The sequence below is a fragment of the Lathamus discolor genome, chromosome 1, assembly GCF_037157495.1.
Source record: "Lathamus discolor isolate bLatDis1 chromosome 1, bLatDis1.hap1, whole genome shotgun sequence".
In the NCBI taxonomy this organism is placed as follows: domain Eukaryota; kingdom Metazoa; phylum Chordata; class Aves; order Psittaciformes; family Psittacidae; genus Lathamus; species Lathamus discolor.
In genome coordinates this window covers 113,337,577-113,359,071 of record NC_088884.1, presented here as the reverse complement: position 1 = coordinate 113,359,071, position 21,495 = coordinate 113,337,577, and positions in this window count along the sequence as shown.

Sequence of the window (21,495 nt, the reverse complement as noted above, 5' to 3'; positions counted from 1 at the left end):
ATTTCTTGCTCTGCACTGGCAAGACATTGCCATTGATTAATAATCAGATCAATTTTTTTTTACTTAATAATACTGGATATCAGTAAATAATGTCATCCTTATGATCCTAGCAATACCCAATTGAGGTGTTCATTAATGCCAATGAGTCTTGCGTGTTTTCCACCTCAAAAACTCTCTCACTAAAGATACCAGTGTCTAAGATATCTGCATCCAAATCTGTCTTGAAGTGTTACTGAAGCTGTCCTGACAACCCACAGAAGATCTCTACAGGTGATGCCTCTCATAATGTAACAGGTGCTCTACTTTTGAGCTCTTACTGTTAAAAATAACCACACATACTGTTTAGCTGCATTCTGCCCTTTGTTAATATACGGTTAGATTAGACAGGTAAAGATGATGGGCTGAATTACCTATGCACCTTAAAATACATCACTCTTGGAACAGCAGGGAGGTGGGATTTAAAAGGGATTTGAGAAGAGGCATTTAAAAGGAGAATAAGGACATTAAGAATGTTAGAGAGACTGTAACTATACTCTGCATAGGAGACCATGCAGAAGAAGGCATAGGGTTTTTTCCTTTAACTGGCACAGGGACAGAAAAGTGAACAGCTGGTGAAGGAATAGCAGGAGGGGAAGCATTTAGCTGAGCTTTCACTGACTGGGGAAAGGGAAAATATTAATCTGTTTAACATAAAGAAACTTTAATACTGTGTTACACAGTTCTTACATCATTGAGTCACATTTTTTAAAAAACTGGAGTAGGAATAAGAATCCCAAAGAAGTTAATAAAATCAGGCCAATACAGAAGGAAGATCAAAACAGTATTTGCAGAGAGAAGACAGACACAGCTCCAGTAACTCAGACGGCCTGCTGGAAATGCAGGTTATGCTTCTTGCATGGGAAGAAATGATGGCTTTTGCAAAAAATACGGAAACAGCGGAAGGATTCTGCTGCATCTGTGCACACAGCAAAAGGCTTTGTTTCGCTGCAGGTTCAGAGAGATGAAGAATGATACAGTTACAGCAGCACCCTTGTTTGCCTTCAGGACTAGTACCCGAAAAGGAGGGAGCAAAAACCTCTTTGGGAAAAGGAGAAGGGGACTTGTGGTTTAACAATGAACAGTGAAGCCTAGCACACATTATAAATCTCTGACTGTTACCAGATATATTGAAATGAAATACAATACCCACACATATGTGTTGGTATGAAAGCTTTCTAACAAACCCAAGTGGAAATAAAATTAGATATTTTTTTGTAGTTTGCACTAAAATGTTATCTCATCTGGGCCTGGGTGACAGAGTGCTAAGTAAAATCCAACACCTGGATTTAAGGGTTGATCCCTTCTTGTACAAAGACTACACCAGCTAAGAGAATCTTTCCTTTTCCACCCTGAGCCTGTTGGAGAGATTGAGGGGCTCAGTCACTCAAATTGAAACCATATGTGGTTCTTTCTTGGCAAACCTCTGCCTTTTAGAAAAAGTCAGACCTTTCAAAGGAAAGAAACTCTGGAGCTGGGTGGATTTCAAGACCCTAACCTGAGTGCTTGAGCTTGAGGATTCAAAGGCCTTGGCAAGGCCTTCCAAATGGGAGGCCACTTTTCCTTCTAGGATGAGATAGGATTGTGTTCTGGATGTTGCCTTATGCTCTGCAGTGAGCTTCCATATAACTGAGTCCCTGTGAGAACTGGTGCCTGAAGTGCTTGTTAAACAGCAAAACCCCCTCTGTGTGGTGCTCTCTGGCCCTGGCTATGAGCAGCTCCCAGTGGATGCCTTACAAGGTCTGCAGAAGATGCATATATTTTTAAAACAGATCCTCCCCTTACTACCCACCCTTCTCTTCCAGAAGAAATCCCCAAAATCTCATGCCAAAACAAACAGGCAGGAACATAATCCCAGAATAAGCTTAGATTTCATTGGTACTTTTCAGTTGCACTGCAAATACAGTCTAAATATCAGTTCATGTATTTATATGGGGAGTCTGCCACTTGGATGAAATAAATACTTGCTGAATTTTGCATATGTCAGGTTAAACAGTGTCTAAAATGTCACTGATACAAGAGAATATTCTGGTGGCTGTTACACATAGACAGCAATAACACATGCAAACTCTGGGAACCTACTGAATAAGAGTATTTATAAACACTTTATTGACTTCATGAACATCCTAACAGGTGCCTGTCCAACCTGTCCAGACAAATTTCTGCTTGCAGAGACTTCAGACCATTTCCCCTTGATTATCCACATACCATCAGAAAGATGATCCTCAGGTCTATCTGACTCATCTTTGCTGTAAAGCCACTATTTCTGCCACAGGTGGAAGAAGAGATGATTCCCACTCTCTGCTGCAGCTTTTTGCATAACTAAGGGTGACCGGTGTGTTTCCTTCTCTCTCCATCTTTTCACTAGGCCTAACAACGCTAATTCACTTAAACCCCACTACCCGTGGGTCATACCTGTGAGCTCTCTCATCACTGCTCTTTGGACTTCAATTTGTACATTTGTATGTGCATTGCAAAGAAGTGGCCACAAGATGCAACGTGGAGCTTCACCTCTGATGAGAAGAGGGGAGGGATGACTTTGTGTCCTGCTCACACAGCCCTGAGTATCATCTGCTATTTTCATCCTCCAGTTACTATTGAAAATACTGAACAAACACAACTGTGTTGACCCCCATAAACTCACTACTAATACAAATGATGCAGTATTTCTAACTGACTGTCAAGCATGATCCAAGCTCAGTCATGACCTATATAATTTCTCAGCTCATAATTTCACCTGCACAGCACTTCCCTAGCTGGTGAAAGAACAGTATTGCACCATACCAAAGCCAAAGGCCATTTCTGCTCTCCCTGCAAAGCCCATTGCTCTATTTTAAAAGGAAGTTAGAAGGACTCATCTAGAACAAGCCCTGTCAAACTCATGTTAGCTGTTATTAATCTGCTTGCTGTCTTTCAAGGGCCAACAGATTGCATGCTTATGCCAGTATTTCTCCAGGAACTGAAATGTCACTGACTGCTCTCAGCTTTGCTGCTCCTTCCCCCATGTCTCCGAGGTCTCTGTTTCACAGGACCACCTCTCTCAGGTCACTGGGTCTGCTCAAGTCTGCCATCACGGGCCTGCCTTTGGAAATGAACTTTCTGCTGTGACCCTATTCTTTGTACAGTATTATCAGGTAACCTGAGAACTACACATGTATCTGATTATTTTAACTGTGGAAATGATTGCCACAAAACCCGAAACCATGACCTTTCCTTGAGGTGTTATCAGCCAAGCTGGTGGGGGGACAAGAGAGCTGATTTATGACCTTTCATTAAAATTACCAAAAACTGATTATTTACAGAGGTAGACTTGAGCTGAAAGATTCATGCTCAAAACCTGTCTTCTTCATAGTTCATGGTGTTTGTGTTTCGACATTGGAAAACAAGGAATGATCTCTCAAAGCAATGTGAATGTAACAGGATTATATTTGATTATGTTTTTATTATATTTTAAATCACATCATATTATTTATAGCTAATATTTCATTCTCTCTCATTCTCATAGCTTACTAGTTTATTATTCGTATTGCTAGATTTTACTAAATCTACTTTTATTACTTTCATCTTTTTTTTTTTTTAATCTATTTTTAACTGGCCAGAGAGCATCACATGAAAATATAAAGTGGTACCAATCACTGTTTTTCACTTACTTTAGAATTAGGACAGGGAACAGCCAGGCTGGATTTTACATTGGATCATACTATCCCTTTATGCAATCAGCAGCTTTGCAGAGGGGTTCTGAATTCTGGCAACAATTTGTTGACATAGAAGAGCTCCAACAGATGAATGTGTGCCCAAGCAGTAAATTGCAAATCTGGTACCGTGAGACTGCAACATGCAATTGCCATGCTTTGGAGAGCAGCCAGAGTCGGACTGGGATTAATTTGCTTGCAGTGTTCAATAAATAATGTTGGGAGGGCCATGTGAAAAGCGATCCTTCTTCGTTATGCACACCTCCCTGCCACGGGGGTCTATCTTTGGTTACCGAGCTGAAGTTCGTGTAGCAAGCGTCTTTGGGGTATTTCTCACCGGGCTTACAGTAAAAGCCAGCTAAAGCGCCTCCCACCACCTGGCAGTGAAAAGGAGGATCAAGCAGCCCTCGGAGCGAAGCCTCTCTTGGGATGGAGTTTCTATATATAGGGGAGCTCAATAAACACCATTATGAACCACATGCTATCTGCCTGCCTGGAATTAAGGTCACATACATACTTCTGTATATGTTTCTCCGCTGGCTTGCTTAGCTTACAAATTAAAGAACCACAGGTGAGAAGCTTGCTGTGTAATGAGGAGTTATAAATCCAACCAGCTCCCATCTGACAAACCCCTTCAGTCAATACACGAGGCAACTGCGGGGGAAAGTAAGAATGAGATTTTTAAGCCCAGGTGTAAAATCTATCGTAAAGGTCAGGTTTATAAGGAGAGCATCCCAAAACGCTAATGACATGACAGTTTTATGAGGCTGGAAAATGATAGCTTGGCTGAAGCTGAGTAATACTAGAGCAAGGGATTTACTTAAATTGGACTACTTTTTTTTTAATTTTGTCCTTGATCCCACCAGATCTCACTGAGATGAGAAATCCTTGCTTGTGTAAGTAGCCCCTCACACTCAGCTGAACAACTGAGGTAAGGAAAGGCTATTTATGTAATGGAGGCATTACTATGTAATCTTATCTTCCAAAAGTTTCACGTAGTTTTCTGCAGTATATAGTTGAAAGGTGTACACATTTTAATGTCTATACTTTGCAAAAAAATATAGAAAACATCAAATATATCAATTATCATAGCCTCAGAAACAGAAATAGTAACAGTGGTTACACAAACTTCAACAGTTTTAACTTAGTGTTTCTCTGTTGTAGTACAGGTAGACAACCTGTCCAGAAGATCTTACAGTCAAATACACAGTTTTAACAGAGGTGCACACAAGCATAGCCTGCACAACCTTAGCTGTGCGCCCTGAGAACAGGCAGTTGTATATCTCACCAGAGCAAAAGTACTTTTTCATTTGCAATGTAAGAATCTCATCTTAATACTTCAAAAAGCAGTGCCAACGCCCAGTCTGACTGGTTTTTTACTTTGTCCTAATGCTTGTGCAATTAGTTAATTCACCCTCTAGAAGACTGTAAGTCCCTGGACACATCCTTCATCAACTAAGCAGTCCCTGTGCTGAAGCATAATGCAATTTTCATTGAACTGCAATTTCCAGCTCTGGCCTCAAAACATACAATATCTATCTATAGCTATGTTAGGTTTTTGCTTATATAGTTCCACATTTCCCACCATTCTTTTAATCAGCAGTGACTTAGGAAAAACAGGATTATTTTAAACGTAAAAACTGCCTATTCTCTTTTCTCCAAGCAGTCCAAGGTTCTCTGACTAGGTCTATTATTTCCCTTTGGCACAGTATTTTGAAAACATGGGTGTGTTTCAGCACCTGAGAGCATGAGGTTTTGTAGGGCTTTCTGCACTGAGCACACAGGCCTGATCCTATGAGGCGCTGAGTGCTCCCCAGGAAGCGATGAGCTCTCTGAAATCCCTGCGATTCAGATCCCTGAGCCAGGCAGACACTGACCGCATCTTCCCCGACACCCTCCTGTGAGACCTCCCATCTCCAGCATACACCAACCTTGTCCTCCAGTGTTGCCTTCATGGAGGTTCTCAATTAGTAAGTTGCACATCCCCATAGTGAGGTAGGGTGAATCTGGGGCAACTACCATCTGCTGTGGAGACCCCTCTGCCAAAATGCTGATGTATTTCATAGAATCACAGAATGGTTTGGGTTGGAAAGGATGTTAAAGCTCATCTAGTTCCAACATCCTGCCATGGGCAGGGACACCTTCCACTAGACCAGGCTGCTCAAAACCCCGTCCAACCTGGCCTTGCACACTGCCAGGGATGGGGCAGCCACAGCTTCTCTGGGCAACCTGTCTCACCACCTTCATAGTGAAGAATTTCTTCCCAATATCTAACCTAAATATTCCCTCTTTCAGTTTAAAGCCACTCCCTCTTCTCCTATGACTACATGCCCTTGTAAAAAGTATTTGTAGTCTTTCTGACCAGAGCACATTCACACGTAGCTCCTCAGCAAAGAGGTCTGGTGTCGAAACCCACTGGGGTGACAGGCTCCCTGTACAGCCCAGCAGGATGGCACAGGGTGTTTCCCTCCTCTCAGCCCCAGAGCCCCTGACAAATCAACCACATGGGGCAATGCTCTTCCTCCAAACAAGCCTATTCTGCTCAGTGGCTTTTGCAGTTGTCAAGCAGTTTCCTATCCCTCCACTTGCACTGGAACACTGTAGCTGGAAATCATGCAGCTGAGCATGGATTATCTTCTGCTTTGGGCAAGTCTTCAAGGTTGAGAGAAATGAGAAGGAAAGACATCCCCTCCTGTCTATGAATGGTTTCCAGGCCTCCATGTGAATCAGGATTGAGAAAATGAAGCAACCCCCACCTCTGTTTCAGAAAACTTAAACACTAACAATACTTTCTTCCCCTCTTTTTCCAAGTTAAACTATTTGCTAAATTCAACTTGAATTAACAAATAGGTCTGAATTGTACAGTAAATAAGTGACCAGCTGGGAATTCTGTTCGACCACACTCAATTGTTTGCTTTCCTGTACTATTAGTACAAGCCTGGCTGACAAAAGGTTGCTAGGCAGTGACACAAGTAACAACTGTATTAGTTTGTGGCTGCAGAGTAGCGCATAGGACAGAGATTCTTGAGCTAACTTTAAGTTGGCTAGCTGGGATGCTGGCCATCTGTTCATCTGCAGAAGCAGGGAGGTTCAGTTGGGATATCTCACCTTTAGGTATCCTTGTGTGAGCATTTTTATCTCATCACCATGTCACAGTCCCCTCTGCAACAGTAAAGACCCTCAAGGGCAAACCCTGAGAACGTGCTCCCTGTCAGAGAGATTTTGGTTTAGCATTTGTGATACGAAAGTGATTAAAAATAATTTAAAAAATAGAGCTTAGAGTTTTTTCACAAAAGTTGTTTCTCACCTTCTGCTTTATGCTTTAGAAGAGTGTAAAACTGGAACTTTATCTGGGCTTTATCTCTTTACAATTACTTTATGTAATTGTTTCCTAACCCTGCCAGAACTAGGCAGAGATGGGAGAAAAATGCTTCTAGAATAAGACTCTTTCCCAAATCTTAAAGAACAGAAAACGAAACCAAACCCAACAGGAACCTCTCCAACCCCCTAAATCCAAATAATCTGATGCACAACAAACAAGCAACATGTCCTAATTTTTAAGGCTGAAAAGACTCCAGACTCCTTCTCTTCAGCGCCTTTCTGGCCAAATGTTGAGGCTCACTACTTTGTAATTCATCCCACTTTGACACAGGAACTTGGTTGAGCTGCTCAGACTAGGAGTGCAGGCTCCTTGCATAGCCAGCAAAGGGAGAATTCAACCCACCCAAAGTCCCAGCTGCTCTGTCATTAGCCTACAGTAATTAGCTTCTCATTTCAGATGAGTTGCTTTGGTGCATAAAGGCATGTAGCACAAACTTCCCTATCTAGCCATAGCTTAACTGCCTTGCTTCCCATTTATGAGGAAAAGCAAATGGGGTTTCCAGAGGGACTGGTGCCCTGCCTCTTTCTTAGGAAGTCAGAGAGGTCTCTGAGAGATGTACTAGAATGGGTTTCAGTATAAAGATCTGCCAGATGGGTAGCTCCATATGAACTGGGATCAGTGGTCTTGCTGAGCCTGTGTGAAATGAAAGCAAATGAAAATCAGCTTGTGCTTTGGGCTGTTTTTGTGTATGGTATCAAACCATTCAAGTGAGTTTGTATGGAAAAAGAGTAGTCACATATGAGCTTAGTGCCTGACACCTCAAACAGCAGTGCAATGATATATTTAGCTTGAATGAACTCATGAGCCCTCATTCAAATGCATTCAACTAGTGCATGTTCATCTCCCTGCTGGAAAAAGATGAGTCCACAAAGGTCTTATTCTGGTACACCAGCAGTCCAAGCCATTTGACTTTCCATGCAGTAAGTCGTATGAAATAAATATAAAGCAGGCAGAGAACACAGAGTAACAAGTTTCTACCACTGGATGATAAAAGGAAGCACAGGATGATCTTTTTGGACAAATCAACCTTCATACCTCCTCTTGGTAATATGTGAAGGCAATATGAGGGTGGGCACTTAACTGGGCTGAAGTCAAGCACCACTTGACAATAAAGCCCAAGTTAACACACATCCTGTTTGGGCTACACAGTTGTTTTCAATGATCAGATACAGCAAAAAGCAGCTGCAGGGGTATGATGGCAACCAGAGAATTGCTGTCCAGCAATGGAGAGAGTATAGCCCACAGACTGAGCGAACAGATCAGTGCCAGTCTCTAATGTATGTGACCAGGCTCTCAAGTTACACTGTTTAGTCCACTGCCTACCAGGAGCGATAGAACTACTCACGTATGTTTAGGGGAAAGGCACGATTTATCAGATCCTAACCCAGAGGTTCATGTTCTCTCTCTTTACCTAGAAGAGATGGTCATCCAAGGTTACGGGAGAAGTGGCTGAGAGATCAGCATGCAAAAACTTTGATGGCAGCTGCCTTTGTCTGTTAGGCAGGCTTTTCCACCCCAGAGCAGATGGCTTTGAAGCGGGCACAAAAGCCAAATGGACAAGATATAGATACACGTACAAAGGCTTTCTCACCCCCATATGCATTAATGCCATCTGAAGACAAGTCACATTGGGCTTTCACAGACAGGTCTCCGGGTACAAGCATGGAGGAAGTTCATTACATTCTCATTTTTAACAAACTAGTTTGGTTCCCAAGCTTTGTTACTCAGGAAATGATTTGGTAGCTGAAAATTCAATATTCTCACAGTAAGCTGCTGCAAGAGATGAAGACATGTTTGTCCTCTATTACATGCTGCACAGCTTTTATTTTCAGATATCATGTTTATTAATTTAAGTACTAGAAGTAGTAAACAGTAAGAACATATTAAAAATGCACCTGTGTTAAAAGAGCATCTCAAAAAGGAAGACAATGAAAACTCAAGAAATAACTATTTCTTTTGTGATTATCAGAGGATAATATAGTATACAACTTAAGTAAAATACTATGGCTTTGTTTTAGGGGGACCCCTCTCCATTAGCAATAAGGTAAGTCAGCAAACCTATTAATATTCCTGATAATGCTTTACAAAGTTTTGTGCAATTGTATAACCTTGCAGCTCTTCCTGTGCAGAGCCTTTCACCGGTTATAAATATCAATACCCCCTAAGAGAATAAGGCTATCATTTCCTGACTGATCAGACGGCCTAACAGAATTTGGATTATCTAATCTTCTTTAATGTAAAGTGTTTTTCAGTATTTTATGGCTGTAACAGCTGGTCAGTGAGGCAGAACCAAAATGCAGACTTGTTAATAAAAATTAACATTTAAAATAACACTTGGTTGTGTAGATAGACGTAAAAGAGAGAGAAGGCAATGTCCTGATAACAAAAAGTTTGACTGATACTTTTATTTGCAAAACTAGATAAATAAAACTAGGTCCTGGGCTCATATTTGGGCACTTCTCATTGATCGGGTGCTTCCAACATCAGCACAAGGCAAACCTTCTCCCATATTGACCAGAGGAGCAGCTGGCCTGTTGGCTTCACAGCATATCTCCAGATTTACACCAGCAAGAAATCTAAAGCTCACTCCACCTGCTGAACAACCTGCAGTGCTGCTCCAGCATTTTCACCAGACACAAGATGGAGATTTCCTCCCAGCTGGACATTATCTGACCTCCCTGAAGCAGAAGAGGGTTCAAAGTTTCTAAACAGAAGAGCACAGCAACATATCAGGGTAGATTTGTATCAATGAGGCAGCATTTTAACAGCTTTATTCAGCCTAATTTTCTGTACAGAACACTATAGTAATTATCCCAATCATCCGCTGTCAGCTGGACAGGACTCACATACGTCTCAGTAGAAGATAGGAAGGTGAAATGAGACATCCAAAATTTTTTGCCTTAGGAACCTGGTATCTTCCACTGATACTTTATTTATCTTTTTGGTAACATTAATGCTGACATAAGCATTAAGATGAGGATGCAATAGTTGCACTGGCTATTTATAGAGGCACTCTATAAAGATCAACAGATGCTTTCAGAACAGCCATGTATGATCGTTACTTGCAAAAATTTCCATTAGAGAAGATGACACGTTAGAAAAACCTTCCGTATTAATGGAAACTCAAAAATAAAAGCCCTGAATTGTTGAGGTTTTCTAGAGGACCCCACAGTCATTAGGCTACTTGCTCTTCTAGTCTAAGTGTTGCAGGCTGCTTTCACCTTTGATCAATAACTATCTAAAACATGGAAATGTGGAAAAAGCAAGCCAAAGGTTGTGATGCTGTCAGTAATTCACAGCAACACCTCAGAGAAGGTGTTGACTAGATTAAAAGTTAATAATATTGCCAATCCAAACATTTAAAATTCAAAATTCACCAGATTTTAAAAAACAGTATAGAGAGCTGTACTGGTCTGGAGTTTCCATTGGTAACTCTCAAATTCTACAATTAAATCACAGGTAAGTTTGCAATATAGGCTGACACTGAGAAATAACCCACATACTAAAACACAACACTGATTCTACTGCTGTCATGGCAAAGTTAAAATGCACCTGTGGGGTTTAGCTAAAATGCACAGTAGTAACTACAAAGTATCCCTTTCAAAATAAAGCACATTTTGGTGCGAGTCTGTCTGCAAAGTACTCCCAAGGCAAGATTCAGCTAAGTCAGTATAAAAGCATAATTATTGGTTTTACCTTTGAAGTTGGGTTTATTTTACCCAGTCCTGTTTCATGCCTGTACAGGTGCTAAATACACCTGCCCTATTTTCAGGGTGAACTGTCTGAGCAGTAAGTTATTTCAGAGTGCTTTAAACTGCAGGAGAAGTATATGCACCATGTTTGCATAAAAGCATATTTAGTGCAGAGTGAGCAGGCATCAGGCATCTATAGGGTCAAAGCTTTCTCATAGTGACTGGGAACAGTGGGTGAAAATTAACATCATTATCACTGCTAATGAAGGATGAAAAAGCTCAAGCTAGCCATGTGGTAGAGCCATCAGGAAGGATGTCAAAAATTGGCTAATATAATCTAGTAAGTGTGAAGTTGATGTGACCTTTCTATATGGAAAGCGAGCTCTCCATAGAGAGCACACTCTCGGAGCTGCCAGATGGGAAGAAATATCTGGTACAACACCTTTCCTGCTCTCAGTTTAGCATGTGGAGCAGAGCCTGTGCTTTCACTAATCTCTCATTACATCTGACAAGCAGCATGGATAACCATCAGGGAGAATATTCTGACCTTCATTAGACATTCACAGAGCCCTGAGCTAGAAGCAGCTAACTTTACCAGCATCCTGATAAAATTCACCTCCTGCACTTGGAGGCAGCCTAGAACAGGATACCTGATTTCAGACTTTCAAGATTTAGCTCAAAACACTTCCTAAGACCCAGATCGCAAGTGGAATCTGAGAAGACTTCTACTGCCAAACTATAGGCACCCAATTAAAGTCCTGGCTCCAAATAGCTCTGAGGGTTTTTTTTGTGATGGGCAAAATGCACACTTGGCACTTTGCAGAACACCAGACAGGATTTTGTCTTCCTTTTTGTCCACACCTATTACAGGTTATTAACCTGAATGGCAGCACATCAAACTCATGTAATGCCTCTGCACATGAGGTGAGCAATTGGCAAGTTAGCAGATCTCCAAAATTAAGCTTAGGTGTTTTAAGCAGAACAGGTGCTCTGATGTAGTTGTCCTTGCCCATACTGTGCTACCTGCCAAAGGCTCTGTTCAGGACAAGGTCCCCAGCTGGGCTAGGTGCTGTAAAATCAGAGTCCATACCTCAGAGAAGAGCTCCAGCAAAAGCTTTGAGGGGCTGAAAGAAACGCAGTAAGGAGAAAAAATGATGAGAGAAAACGTGGCACGCATCCTGCTAGACTGCAGGCATCAAACAGGCAGCTTTGAGGACATTAAATTTTAAATTTGGCTTGAATCTATCTGACCCAGTTTCTCCCTGTGTAATTTTCAATTAAGCCTATAAGAAAAAAGAAACACAGTTTTATTTAAACAACTTGAAGAAAATAAGCCTTTTCTGCTGGCAGCAGACTGCAATAGTGTATGTTATGTTCAAGCAAAATACATTTTCTGAGATTCTGAAGCTTTATGCACATTTCCATGATCAAGAAATTAATCCAGAAAACTCCATCTGCAACTATAAACAGCAGCAGGACCTGTTTACGGTAGCAGGGGAGTTGTCTGTGCACCCCCAGCAGTGGGACAATAAGCACAACTACCCCTCGCTCTGCATGTGGATAAAGACTGTGAGTGTGGCAGGTCTTATTCAGTCACCTGAACATGGCCAGGCTGTGCCCAGGTCCTTTGCGTGGTCTGCTTGTGCAGTGGCACAGAGGAGGGACAGATGAAATGTTCCTAGCTAGGAGGTCCCAGTGTGGCTTCAGTAGCCTTCATCAACCAGCCACTATTCTTCGGCTGTGCTGGTTCTTTGCTCAGTTGCTTTAAAACTTTCCATATGGTACAAAGAGACAGAAGGCACCATTTTCCACTAAGGAATTAGAAGTGACATCCACCCAAAAGGCTGGGTACTTTTGCCTACAATGAAGCAAAGTCAGGCTCCCTTTGCTTTTGCTAGGTAAGAATAGCAACTTGCTTTACTTGAACTTTTTCAAAGTGGTCTGACAGCCCCATGGGAACTCCCAGAGAAATTCAGGTTGCTGCAGATCTCTCCAGCACCTTCTTTTCTCCCAGCCCTAGCTTATGGCTTAAGTTCTGTTCAGGTGTTTGCCTTTTACAGGCAATTTCTTGCAATACTGCATGCTGTAAACACATTTTAAATGAGCTAATGCTTAACTGCAGAGTTTTAGCAGTTCTCTGAGACAGGGCCAGTGTCTGCAGGGACCTTGCAGAGCCCCTTGCTAAATTGCAACAAGGGAGATATGCTTGGGGGCACCTAAGGGGCAGATTGGCACCTGTGGAACAGAAGAGACATCTGTTGTGCCCATATTTCAGCAGCACTAATCCATGTCAGGAAGAGCAGGTTTGAAGCCCTCGGTGTTTAAGTCAATCATACTGAAATGCCGTGCACAAGAGGATCAGCGGCGGTAGACATCTAATCGAGGTCTAGATGGGTCACATTCATTCAAGGCAGAAGTGAGCTAAACCCTTGCCAGCCATGCCCTGCTGCTGTGGGTGGCAAAGGGGAAGAGAGAGGAGTTGCAGCTGTCTTGTCTCAGCAGAGGAGCACAGGGTGCACACACAGCTCTCGAGGCTGTGCTCCAGCTTTGAGCACATTTGAGAGGCTCCAGCTTTGGACATAGGAACAGTGTGCATAATGAGAGGTACGCAAGGACACCCAGAATGTGCCCAGTCTGTGCAAGGCAGTGCAGGATGAGACCCCCCCTCCATCCTTACAGATACCTATGCCTGCCTCACCACCTTGCTGTACAACAGCACAGACCCCAGAGGCAGGGACTGTACTGGACTGTAACCACATGCATCTCAGCTGAGGAAGCTACCTCCAGCACAGTGCTTCAGTGCAGTACCTATATTGCTTCTGACTCCAGAGCTAGCTTATCTGGTGTTAATTTCAGTATCTCAACACCCTGCTCCCTTGCACAGCTGTTCTTCACTCCTAGAAAACCCTGAATTTACTGCCAATGCAAACAGCCACAGACAGGCACACAAAGATGTGTTTATGCAGCTTTTCTCCCTACAGCCTAGAAAACCATGGCACATCATGACTTGCCTTCTGCCACCCTTCCTGAAGAATTCATAACACCAATATATTTCTTAACATGCCCCTAGTTGTTCAACAGGCCAGCCTAGCTGAGCAAACACTGCTATCACTTCTAGTGCTTACTCTACAGTGTTCTTCATATCCAAGGGCATTCAGAAGTATCAAGTTTCTGCAGCTCTGAGGTAGGGCAATTTATGAGCCTTATAGCTCTATGATTGTAAATAATTTTTGAATATGGTGAAATGCATGCAGAAAGATTTAAAGATCGGGTTATGGCTGCAAAGCCACTGGCAGATTGGGGAATAATATAACACATACAAGTCCTCTGAAAGTAACAGGACAGACCAGCTTTCACCATGTTTTTGATCAGAAAAACTTGTGCGTCTGCGAACAGAAATATCTTTTCACTGCTCTTTCAGATCTTGGATGTGATCATGTTTCATTCACTTCCTTTACAGACCACAGGGTGGCAAAGATCGCTTGGTGCTTGGCTTGTGCACAGCAAGATGACAAGCTGGAAACCTGGGTCCTCAGCACAGAGATGGGTAGAGCCACGTGGAGCACCCACTGCCCTTGAGTGAACAGAAACCGCAGCCACAGCAGCATGCACTCCATCGCTTGGATATGCAGATTATATTCCCTTCCCATGGGAGGGATGTAGGGTGAGGAACAAAACCAAGATTCAGATGCTCCAGCAGAAGATGGGCTTCCAGGTGGAGTCCATAAAAGGCCAGGTCTTCGTGCATTCCAGGTCTCCAGAGCCTAACATGGACTGATGGCACTTCAGGGCCCTGCTGATGATTCACACTGCAAATAAACCTCAGAAGGCAGCAGGTGCCGGCACTCATCAGAGGACGAAGCACAATTGTTTTCTAGTGAACAGAGTAATTTGAAAAGTATTTGTGCCATCTTGCCAAAAACACAGACTGTGCCACGTTTATTTTTAGATGCAGATATCCCTCTGGGAAGAAACCACAACTGGTTATGTCACACATAAATCAGAGCTACCTGCTGATACCATCACAGAACTTACTACAGTGCTTTTTTAAATGGCTAGCTACCCAAATCAAAGGCTTTTAATTTACATCTCAAACTACCTATTTTCTCAGGAAGCAAAGTACTCATTGATATACAGGTGTTGGGCAGGCAAGAGAGAATATGGGTGAGCAGGGCTACAGCCCTTTCCTCCTCAGCACATTTCTATTCCACACTTTTGGCTCTCCTGGCAGTAATTTATGCTCCCTGCTAAAGCATTATTCTTATAATTTAATTTAATTTAATGTAATTTAATTTAATTTTATTTTATTTTTAACATTTCCTTTGCTGGGTTAATAGCACTGTGCAGAAGGGAAAGGGATTGATGTGCTGGCCTCAGGGCTATCAAAGCATGTAACACAGGGGCTGTATCAGGGATTTAGGTGCGTGGATATTTGATCCTGCTGCAGCAGTTCTGAGCAGTTGCACAGCAAACAGGTAGGCAAGCTCTCATTAACCTCTGTAGGGGATTAATCACTGGAGGGCCACAAAGGTCTGCACTGGACTTGTCCGAATTACAGCCGGTTGTTGCTCAGGTTTTGTGCAATCTGCTTGCAGCTTTCAGCATGCTGAGCCCTCTTCTGCTCCAGCCACCAGGCTCTGACTCCTCTCTGCACTAATGTCTGCATTTAACCACTCCTGGATCCCACACAGCCCTGCCACTCTACACAAAAAGGCAACATGCTCCTTCAGGTATCAGCATCCTCATCAGATTAATAGGATTCATGATGGACAATGGAGTACAAATCATAAAAAACCCCAAACATTTCCTATATCAGTGACAAAGCTTGCACTAGACAGCAAACACACGAGTCTTAGAAGAGGATGTTTGAATATACGCGTACACAAATAGAGAAGGGTTATGTTGAAAGAAAGCAGTTTCTGCAAGACTTCCTTCACTTGTTCTTGTGTTAAATGTGGCGGATAGCAGTGGTTATCAGTGGTCTCACATTTCCTTTAAAAGGCAGTTTAACCCCCAGTTCTTTCCAAAAATAATCATATTCTTCATGGTGCAAGGTTCTGCAATTACACTTTCACTACTCCCACAAAAAAATAGCATTTTTCCGCATCCTCTGGACTATTTGGAAAATGGGGCTTGCAAATCCAGTGTGAACAAGCACTGTTTAACTCATTAAGGCAGTATGTACTTGAATGCATAACTAATTTTGGATACATAACAAATTTAAAATATGCAAACCTGTGCATATCAGTGGATAACATTAGGGATTCAAAGTTCTGGTTTAACTCAAATGTTACTGGGGATTAAGAGTTAAGAGCTCTGATGTAATTTTGTCTTCTCATTCCTACCAGTTTTTGTCATCATAATCCTTGTTTTTTATAGTACATAATGAGATAATTACAATGCCATTACTGCACTGGCAAAACCTGGTTTGAAAAACTCATATAAAGGCACTTAATAGCTGCATAGATGGTAGGCAACATCCTTATGGATGGAAGTTGGACTAGATAATCTCCAGAGACCCCTTCCAACTTTAATTTCCCTACAAATTTTAACATGTACACTTACATGCCAACACTTAATATTACTCTTCTGTATACCAGTTCATTCAAACAGAAGTACCCTGAGAGGGCAGACAGGCCTCAGAGGCTGACATTCCTCTGCTAGATATCTCCTGTGCCTTGCCAGACCAAGCTCTGAGGAAAGGCCATATGCTGCTCTCTAAATACCACACGAGCCACATCCTTGGGGAGCTCAGCAGTGGTGGCATCTGGGAAGGATGGACGCACAGACCTGGCAGCTATTGGATTGAAATGACCTACAGAGAGAGATGGTTCCTGCAAACACCGAGCCTTGCTTTCTCCTTGCAGGGCAAGTGCCTCGGCTGATGTGCTGTTGTGCATCATCACACTCAACCAGCTGACATTCTCCATCATGAGTGGATGCTTGGAGTAGCAAGTGCCAAGCAGGGTGTCACCAGCTTGCTTTACACCTCTTGTGCTCACCCTCCACCTCCCTGACACCACAGCTGTCAGTGGCCTCCACACCATGCTTCTGACAGAGCCTGAGTACCTCTGGATCCCTCACATTTCTGAAATCCTTTACCCTTTTTCTCCAGCCCATAAAACAACAGAGATAAGCCATTCTGCTTTGGCTATTGAGAAGAGGTAAAAATGTTACCTCCTTTTTTAAAAAGTAAGAGATTTATTCTATTGTAAAACTGCGACTGAGCTGAAGTCTGTCTGATCCCAGCTCTTCCTGTTCTTTCTCTCCAAACACATGCCCCTTTGGGCAGCATGACTCCAGAGAGCTTCAGGAGGAAAAACTGGGCTCTCTCTGTAGATGTCAACCTGTGCAACCTTTACTGTGGAACAAGAGAAAAAGAGAGGCTCCTGTGAGCCCCGCCAAGCGGCTGGAAGCAATGTGGAGAATCCCGCACTGGCACCCGCTCACTGCTCTTTCCTGGACACCCTTTTGAAATGCCTGTCAGGTAGTTTCTCCTAAGAAAATTTATGTGCAAGAGCAAGAGAGTAATGCATTTCCCCCTCCTCAGCAAAGCCGGTGCTTGCACTGGTTTTGATGAATGACTTACGATGGCTGGACTGGAAAGGTACACTTTATCGTGCCTTCAGAGAGAAGGTAGGGACACAGCCTGGTGCAAACAGGGCAGTTCAACCTTCACTGGAAAGGCAAACCAGAAGTCTCTGGCTAATTCCCAAGACACAGAGGTAACCCTCTGAACCTCTCACTCTTTCCACTCACTTCCCACAGCCCAAAGCAAGACAGCTCAGAGGTCTGGATGCAAAGTCAAGAACAGCATCAGACATGTTACATATGTTTGGTTTGCAGTATGCATCCTTTATTTTCTCTGCCTGCTCACAAGAGGCCAGAATGAGGCAAGGATGCTGTGATATGACAACTGCACAATGAGCACAACTGCTAGCTGAAATCCTGTGTTTCTCTCTTCATTAAAACATACAACAAAAAAACCCTAGACTAGGTGATGAGAAAAACTGGGCCACTATAGCTGTCAAAGCCCTGCCAAGAAGGACATTCCCTTTTTCCATTCCTCTGTCTTCAGGGATCATATGCTAAAACCAGCTGCAGAAATTTAAATCTGGTCTTTAAATTTAGGTGACAAGCCATCTATATGGCTCATCTGGACAGCTGCAAAGCTATTCCAAGTAGAAGCGAGGGGAGTTCAGAGCAATTGCTTAGTACATGAGCCTTTATGTAGCACCTCAATGAGTTTCAGGACTCTTTCATACCCTTCACAGAAATTACAAACTGTTATTGCTACCTCTACTTTCTGTCCATTCCATTTAGACTTATTTTATTCCATATAACGACATTAAAATGATATTCAGGATTACTCACAAAATCTGTATATTTGTGCATACAGTATTTGCCTTTTTGATTAATGCCCCCCCAAAGGAACTCAGAGAACAGAAATGAAAATACCATTCTCCAGCTTGCCCCCACAGATGCTTCAGGGCAAAACCAAATGGATGATTTACTCCTGCAGTTTTGCATTTGGCTTCATAATAGAAGAACCAGCAGAAATTTTAGCTTTTTCAACAAATAATCAGCTTTACTAAAAAAAGCCTCTGTTCCTTTCTCAAACTCAGCTAAATTAAGAGAACCAACCAACCAACTCAGTGATGTTGGAGGAGAAAGTGTCAGACTTTTAGTTGATAAAAGAAGAATCAATCTCCTGAATTCTCGTATTTAACAGCTCTGATGTCAAAACTTTTCTCCAGAATAAAACTGGTGTTTTATTCACCTCCCTTGGGGACACTTCTGGAGATGTAAAGCAGAACTGTGTTATTCCTTCTCCTCTTAACTCTGTTATATGTCTTACACATTTTCCTATGTAGAGACTCCTAAAGTAGCACCCCTCCCCCCCCCAAAAAAAAACCAAAACCAACAAACCAAACTATTTTGAAAAAGCTATTCCAAGTACCATACATATATCATAATAGAAAAAGATGCTGGGTTGTTTGGTTTTATTTCTGGAAAGTAAAACAAATTGACAACCTCAGCACACGTGCAATGTCCACCTTACTTGCTTAAACTTTCCTGTGCTTCCAATCTCTCCATACCCTGAACCTGCCAAGTGTGAAAAACAGTGGCCATGCAGCCAAAAGCAAGGTGCCCTCTGCTTATCACCCTGCCCTGCCGATCACCCCTCCAGCAGCCTGTGACGTCCCTCCTGGGTGGACTGCGACTGGTTTCCTTGCTCAACCCCAGGCACGCACTTGCAAGAACAGAGGAAGATGAAGCAGGAGTGCCTCAAGTCTGCATTCTGCACCACCTAGAGGAGAGCCAGTTTTAGCCCCAAAACTAAATAGCTGTGTTAGCATCCCTGTGCTCTCCTGCAATGCAAAGATGCTATAGGAGGAGCAAGCGTCACAGTCTGTGTCTACCATGGCATGGCTCAGCTCAAAATGATGCTGTAACTAAGTTCAGTAATGGAAGAAGTCATGGTGTCAGAACGCAGCCCCAAACCCTCCCTTCCACCACAGAAACCCATTGCTAAATGTATTTGTACCATACTCGGACCTCTCAATGACAAGACTGATATATAGCTGTCTAGCAGTATTTATACCACAGCGACCACTGCAGTATCTGAGGAGCGCAGTATAAATACAGACCAAGCGATGGCCAGGGAAGCCTAAAGAGCGGGCGAGGAGGGCGAGTGGCCAAAGCAGCTGAGGGACGTGCTGATTCAGTGCATCTCTCAGCTGTCCTCAGCAGCGGGTTGCCACTGAGTGGAGGTTGAGAAGGTTAAAAGAACTGATTTTCCTTTTTTATCCCCCCTTTAACAGCCTGTTTCTCATGCTTTGCTTGAGGCTGTGAGGTTCTTCATTTGCGTATCTGACCACAGCACTTTGAGTTATTACATAAAGTATAATAAACACTATGTATTCTAAAGTGACTGGTTGGCTCATGCCTGCCATCCTGCAGCACTCAGCAGATGAGGTTCAAATTATCATCCCTGCCTTCCAGATGAGGAAATCAATGCAAAGGGAAACTGCTTTGCCCCAGCAGACTTGTGGCTGTGCCGGAAGCAGAGGAGAGGTTCATGTTCTCACTCCAAAATCCAGCCACGAGGCTTTTAAGACAGCAGCTTGAAATAAATTCTTGTTTAAATGTGAGGGAAATTGAAATGGTTGCTTAGGAAAAACTCTTGGATTTTCATCTCTCTCAGTCACGTTTAGTTTCCTCCCAATACACATTAAAGGCGAGTATGTTCAGCTGGTTGAAAAGGACCTTTCAGTGGTGATATCAGTGAGAATTTGAAATAAAAGCTTTGCATCTTGAATTCTTTCTTCTCCATAAATATAATTCTCTATTCCCAAATGAACCTGTTAAATTAAATATAAGCAGGGAAGAGACCCTGATACAAACAGGGCATTTGCAACAGGGTTTAGCAAGCATGTAGCTGGCTTTAGGGGAGCTTCTTTCCATCTGGTCTAGCAGTACTTGAGTACCCCCCTCCTTGCTAGAGAAGGGCACTTTATTCTGTTTTGTTCCACTCAGGATAATGTATGTTTTATGAAGAAATGTGACAGCCACAGCAGCTTACCTACTTGCTGCAGTTTATTTTCTGATCCCATCACCCTGCAGGGAGCTGGACTTCTCAGCAGCACCCAGCATGCTGATTAAATACCCAGCAACTACCTTCAGAGCCCCTTGCACAGCTGGAAAGGCTGCAGTGAATGGTTCTCCAGGATAAGATTGGATTTGGAAGGGTAAGATCAGATTTTGGAGCCTCTTTTTGCCTACAGCAGTGGAAATGGTGGAGTGCATGCGAATGCACTTACAGTGAAAAGCTTATCTAAGGCTTATGGAATTACTACCATTTGACTAACTTGGGCTATTTCCCCCCTTACAACAGAAATATTCAGCTTGGGTATTGATGGAAATCATTATCATTACTATTCATCTCTTCTCACATCCACTCATTCAGAAGGGCAGGTAGACACAGCTTCTTGTGAAGAGCATTTTTCAAGCTGCACCTCCTGACTTGATTTACTTAACAGCCTGGCTAAGGATCCTCTCTCCCTGTTAATTTGGCACTCCAAGCTCTTTAGCAGAAGATCACCAAGGCAGACAAAATCAAGCCCAGCTTTATTTGAGGTCCTTCCTTCTCAGTGTACAAACAGTGTGAGAGCTTCAGAGAAGACTTTTCTGACAGATATCTTCTTAGTCCACTTCTGCAAGTAAGGTGCCACACCACCAGCTTGCTTTGACTTGGTTTGATGACAATGTGTGCTCTGTAATATTCTGCAAGTATTGGACATCTTTACAAAATATCTCAGTACTAGTCATCTTCTCCTCATTTTGCAGCAGGCTTCAAAGGCAATTTTCACAGCAAGTTTGCTATGGATGCTACTGTAATAAGAAAAATCTGTTTATAAGCCTGGCAACACAAGGGCTCCCTGAAGCTACAGGTTTTGATCATGAAAGATCTGATGCAGCTTTTATTTTCCTTCCAGTTTTTCTTATGTATGCTCCTGTATATATCAGTCTGAAGGACCTGACCTGTAACAGAAACGTGCCAACTCTTCCAGGGTAAGATTTTCGCTTTCCTCCCCTGCTGCTGTTACTCACTAGTGGCATATGTGTTTGTGTTTGGACATCCCTGAGACAGCCCGCTTCAATGTACTGTATTTCTACAAATCTCTAATGT